General features: G+C 37.9%; 2 non-coding genes across 2 annotated transcripts; one reads left to right on the top strand and one right to left on the bottom strand.

Annotated features, from left to right (window-relative positions):
* Window positions 1-5528: 5528 nt before the first annotated feature.
* Window positions 5529-5774, bottom strand: LOC128665418 (small nucleolar RNA snR82). Its single transcript, XR_008403168.1, has one exon. It is a non-coding gene; the product is annotated as a small nucleolar RNA snR82 (small nucleolar RNA).
* LOC128665415 (small nucleolar RNA snR82) lies at window positions 5604-5859 on the top strand. The gene has a single exon (XR_008403167.1). It is a non-coding gene; the product is annotated as a small nucleolar RNA snR82 (small nucleolar RNA).
* The last annotated feature ends 397 nt before the right edge of the window (window positions 5860-6256 follow it).

Raw genomic sequence — 6256 nt, 5'->3', positions numbered from 1 at the left:
ACTAAACTACACTGTTATACTTCCTAAACTGCTGCTCCCGGAGCCCCCCGCAGCTAAATAAACGTATTACCCCCTAAACCGCCGCTCCTGGACCCCGCCGCAACTATAATAAATGTATTAACCCCTAAATCGCCGCTCCCAGACCCTGCCGCCACCTACATCATACCTATTAACCCCTATCCTGCCCCCCACTACACCGCCGCCACCTATATTCAAGTTATTAACCCCTATCCTGCTGATCCCGGACCCCGCCGCAAATAAATAATTGTTTAACCCCTAAACCGCCGCACCCGGAGCCCAACGCCACCTATATTAAAGTTATTAACCCCTATCCTGCCCCCCACTACACTGCCGCAATCTACATTAAACTCATTAACCCCTAAACCGCCGCTCCCGGACCCCGCCGCAACTAAATTAAATGTTTAACCCCTAAACCGCAACTCCCGGACCCCGCCGCCACCTATATTAAACTTATTAACCCCTAAACCTAAGTCTAACACTAACACCCCCCTAACTTTAATATTATTTTTATAAATCTAAATAAAACTTACTATTATTAACTAAATTATTCCTATTTAAAACTAAATACTTACCTGTAAAATAAACCCTAAGATAGCTACAATATAACTAATAATTATATTGTAGCTATTTTAGGATTTATTTTTATTTTACAGGCAACTTTGTATTTATTTTAACTAGGTACAATAGTTATTAAATAGTTATTAACTATTTAATAACTACCTAGCTAAAATAAGTACAAAATTACCTGTAAAATAAATCCTAACCTAAGTTACAATTAAACCTAACACTACACTATCAATAAATAAATTAAATAAATTACCTACAATTACCTAAAATTACATTAAATAAAATAAACTAAACTATAGTACAAAAACAAACAAACACTAAATTACAGAAAATAAAAAAGAATTACAATAAGTTTAAACTAATTACACCTAATCTAAGCCCCCTAATAAAATAATAAAGCCCCCCAAAATAAAAAAATGCCCTACCCTATTCTAAATTACCAAGTAACCAGCTCTTTTACCAGCCCTTAAAAGGGCTTTTTGCGGGGCATTGCCCCAAAGTAATCAGCTCGTTTACCTGTAAAAAAAAATACAACCCACCAACATTAAAACCCACCACCCACATGCCCCTACTCTAACCCACCCAAACCCCCTTAAGAAAACCTAACGCTAACCCCCTGAAGATCTCCCTACCTGGAGCCGTCTTCACCCAACCGGGCCGAAATCTTCATCCAAGGTGCACAGAGGAGGTCCTTCATCCAGTAGAAGTCTTCATCCAGGCGGCGTCTTCAATCTTCATCCATCCGGAGCGGAGCGGAGCCATCTTCAAAGGAGCCGACACGGAGCCATCCTCTTCAACCGACGACTGAACGACGAATGAAGGTTCCTTTAAGGGACGTCATCCAAGATGGCGTCCCTCGAATTCCGATTGGCTGATAGGATTCTATCAGCCAATCGGAATTAAGGTAGGAAAAGGTAGGATCCAATCAGCCAATCGGATTGAGCTCGCATTCTATTGGCTGTTGCCAATGCTCCGCAAAAAGCCCTTTTAAGGGCTGGTAAAAGAGCTGGTTACTTGGTAATTTAGAATAGGGTAGGGCATTTTTTTATTTTGGGGGGCTTTATTATTTTATTAGGGGGCTTAGATTAGGTGTAATTAGTTTAAACTTATTGTAATTCTTTTTTATTTTCTGTAATTTAGTGTTTGTTTGTTTTTGTACTATAGTTTAGTTTAGTTTATTTAATGTAATTTTAGGTAATTGTAGGTAATTTATTTAATTTATTTATTGATAGTGTAGTGTTAGGTTTAATTGTAACTTAGGTTAGGATTTATTTTACAGGTAATTTTGTACTTATTTTAGCTAGGTAGTTACTAAATAGTTAATAACTATTTAATAACTATTGTACCTAGTTAAAATAAATACAAATTTGCCTGTAAAATAAAAATAAATCCTAAAATAGCTACAATATAATTATTAGTTATATTGTAGCTATCTTAGGGTTTATTTTACAGGTAAGTATTTAGTTTTAAATAGGAATAATTTAGTTAATACGAGTAATATTATTTAGATTTATTAAAATAATATTTAAGTTAGGGGGGTTAGGGTTAGTGTTAGACTTAGGTTTATGGGTTAATAATTTTAATATAGGTGGCGGCGGTATAGGGGGGGCAGGATAGGGGTTAATAACTTTAATATAGGTGGCGACGGGGTCCGGGAGCGGCGGTTTAGGGGTTAAACAATTTATTTAGTTGCGGCGGGGTCCGGGATCCGCATGATAGGGGTTAATAAGTTTATGTAGGTGGTGGCGGTATAGGGGGCGGCAGATTAGGGGTTAATATGTATAATGTAGGTGGCGGCGGGGTCCGGGAGCGGTGGTTTAGGGGTTAGCATGTTTATTATAGTTGCGGCGGGGTCCGGGAGCGGCAGTTTAGGGGTTAACATGTTTAATATAGTTGCGGCGGGGTCAGGGAGCGGCGGTTTAGGGGGTAATAAATTTATTTAGTTGCGGCGGTGTAGGGGGGGCAGATTAGGGGTGTTTAGACTCGGGGTACATGTTAGGGTGTTAGGTGCAGACATCTCCCATAGGAATCAATGGGATATCGGGCAGCAGCGAACATGAGCTTTCGCTATGGTCAGACTCCCATTGATTCCTATGGGATCCGCCGCCTCCAGGGCAGCGGATTGAAATCCAGGTACGCTGGCCCTGAATAGTGGCGAGCGTACCTGGTAGTAGTTTGATAACTACCAAAAGTAGTCAGATTGTGCCGAACTTGCGTTCGGAACATCTGTAGTGACGTAACCATCGATCTGTGTCGGACTGAGACCAGCGGATCGAAGCTTACGTCACTATATTCTACTTTTGCTGGGCAGTAGGGGTTGATAACTAAGGCGAATCAGCCTCGCCACAAATACGCTGCGGAATTCCAGCGTATTTGTGGTTGACGGCTTGATAACTAGAGGCCTAATTGTTTTGTTAATAATTTTGATATTTCTTTTTTGATGTTTTTTAATTTTTGAATTGGAAGACTGAGGGTTGATTCCAAGGTATTTATTTGGAAACCTAAAAAGATAAGGGAATTTGAGGGGAGCAGAACTGATTTTTCCTTGTTGATTAAAAATCCCAAGTTCTCTAGGAGTGAAACAGTTATGTTTAATTGTTCTTTTAAAAGAACAGGATTTTGGTTCATGATAAGAATGTCTACCAGATAGATAATGATCCGAACATCTCTCATTCTTAACCAAGAAACTACTGGTTTTAGGAGTTTGGTGAATATCCAAGGTGCAGAGGAAAGGCCAAAAGGAAGGCAGGTAAAACTCCAAAATTGGTCTTTCCAACTGAAAGTTAAATATTTCCAATGGGATTGATTTATTGGAACGGTAAGGTAGGCACCTGAAAGGTCTAATCTTATTAACCAATCGTTGTCTATTAAACATTCCCTGAGAAGATCGATTCCCTCCATTTTGAAATGATGATAAACAACAAAAGAGTTTAAGGTTTTTAAATTTATCACAGGGCGAAAATGACCGTTTTTCTTTTTAACTAGAAACAAATTGCTTATAAAAAGATCTGGGGAGAAGGGAACTTAGATTATAGCTTTTTTGTTTGCTAAATTTATTATTTCTTTTTGAATAAGATTCCTGTCCTGAACTGAAAAATAAATTGGATTTGGGTAAGCAACTTGAACTGGAGTGGAATTGAATTCTATGAGAACTCCCCGAACCGACTGAATCACCCATTGATCTTGAGTGATAAGAGCTGGACTCTTATCACTCAAGATCAATGGGTGATTCAGTCTGGGAGAACTGAAGAAGTCTTCCACCAACTATATGAGGGAAAGAAGGAAAATTCAGAAATTCAGTAAGATTTGAAATAATTACCTTGTTGGAAACGGGATCTCCCTCTGGAACGGAAATTCCTCTGATTCCAAGGGCGGGATCTTGAGGGAAAAAATTGGTTGGAGGTGTTTTGGAAAGGTCTTTGATTTGCATAGTATGGTTGATATTGTTGTGATTGAGAATAGGGAGGTCGTGAGAATGAACTACGGCCGGGAAAACGTCCTCTACTTCTCCCGGCCCTATCAGAGAAATTATTATTATTTTGAAAAATTTTCTTGAATGAAGATTTAACTTTACTAAGTGTGGTGAAGGTACTAGCATATTTATTTAGATCTTTCAAAAAGGAATCTCCAAAAGGGAGACCATCCTCATCAGAATTTAATTCATTAGTGGCCGAATCTATCATTTTAACATCTATTTTCCTAAGGATGTTTTTGCATCTTTCAATAGTCATTGAAATATTTGCATTGCCAACCAAACATAATATCCTATACACCCATTCCCTAACTTTGGCAGGATCAATGAGTTCATTATCAGTAACAGCGTTGTCTGATAGTTCTAACAATTTAGTAATGGGACCAATGGAATCTAATAATTTATCCTGACAGGATTTCCAGGATTTATCCATCCCTTTTTTAAGTTTGTAGCCAGGGGTACCAATAAATTTAAGAATTTTTGGGTCAATTTCTGGGGTTAGATTGCTACTTTTTGGTAACAAACATCTAGGGCATTCTGCCCTCATTTTGTTCCTTGATTTGGGTTTCAAAGGAACTCGAATATGATGTTCCACAAACTTTGCCATATTTAAATCTGGCCCCCATTCAGCTGATCTAGGGTGATGTAATGAATCTGGATCAAACCTAATATTGCCAAGGGCATCTTTAAAAATAGGCTCATCCTCCTCTAAATGATTTAATTTTTGTAAGCATTTCCTTGGTTTCTTATTTATAGGGGAATTATCAGAGGAAATCGAGTTATATTCATTATCTGATTCATTAGAAGATATATCAGAATAAGAGGATGAGAAATCTTTAGTCATAAGCTGTTTAGGCTTTGAAACTCCCAATTTTGCCCTTTTGGGATTAAGGGTCTTTTTGGCACATATTTTGCTTCCCCTGCCCGTGGTAAGGTTAGATTCATATAATCTTTGTTTAGATTTAGAAATTAATTTTTTACTAGCTTCCATAGCAGATGTATGTCTTCTTTTTACTGCTCTTTTAGAACTGCTAGTTTTATTTGATAAAATATCAGTTATCTTAGACATCCATTTTGACATGGATGAATCAATCATGGATTGAACTTTATTTTCATCAAGTTCTTTATTTTCAGGTTTTTGTGACATTTTAAAATATATGTATTCAAATTAAGGAGTTAAAATTAAATGAATAAAACAAACTTTTCTGACAGAAAATGTATATAGCTAAATTAAAATGTGATATAAGAAATATTGCAAATATCAAGCAAAGTTATATTTAGTATTGAATATATAATAAAATAAGTAAACAATATGGACACTAGATGGCAGACAAAGCCCTATCAACCAACCGTATAACAAATATAATCAAAAATAGAGGCAATTTAGCATAAAAATTACTATGTAACAGAAGAAATTGTTGCAACAATGTTTATGACAAGGATGGATGCGGATGAGAGGCGGGAAAATGAAGGCGTGACGTTGCGAGACACTCTGGTAGTACTCAAATAGCGAAAAAAGGCACCTTCACAGTTATGCGATTAAAAAGGTCTTGTGTTTATTTCTTGAACAGCAGACAAAATATTCATGAATTCAGCTCAGGATGGAAAGTTTGGGATATTCCCAGTGACCCACTGGGAATATCCCAAACTTTCCATCCTGAGCTGAATTCATGAATATTTTGTCTGCTGTTCAAGAAATAAACACAAGACCTTTTTAATCGCATAACTGTGAAGGTGCCTTTTTTCGCTATTTGAGTACTACCAGAGTAATCACTGGAGAGCACACACGGCAGCGATTTCCACCACGCCCCACTGCAGGTACTGTGACGGAAGCACGCCCTGAACGTCAACGAGCACACACACGAAGGGGTAGCAGAGACGCACAGAACGCCGAGTAAGGACGAGCCGGGCATCTGCGATAGTGGAGTCTCCGAGGCAGACCACAGGTGAATACCGGGTTTGTCTTTAAGAAGGACTATGAGAAGAGGTGGGTATATGGTGCGCAAATCTGCCCCTTGCAATACACACTAATCTGCTCCCATAAAGCAGATAATAAAGGAACTGGTGCAAAGAAAAAAGAGAGAAGTGTGTGTATGCGCTAAACAGCTATGGGGATAGAAAATAAAATACAGATAATATATTATAAAAACACTTGATGTGGCATACAAATATTGTATAGGTGTATTATCTTAGCAC

Source organism: Bombina bombina, chromosome 6 (assembly GCF_027579735.1).
Source record: "Bombina bombina isolate aBomBom1 chromosome 6, aBomBom1.pri, whole genome shotgun sequence".
In the NCBI taxonomy this organism is placed as follows: domain Eukaryota; kingdom Metazoa; phylum Chordata; class Amphibia; order Anura; family Bombinatoridae; genus Bombina; species Bombina bombina.
Note: the sequence above shows the minus strand (reverse complement) of the source record. Positions and strands in the feature narration are given on the sequence as shown.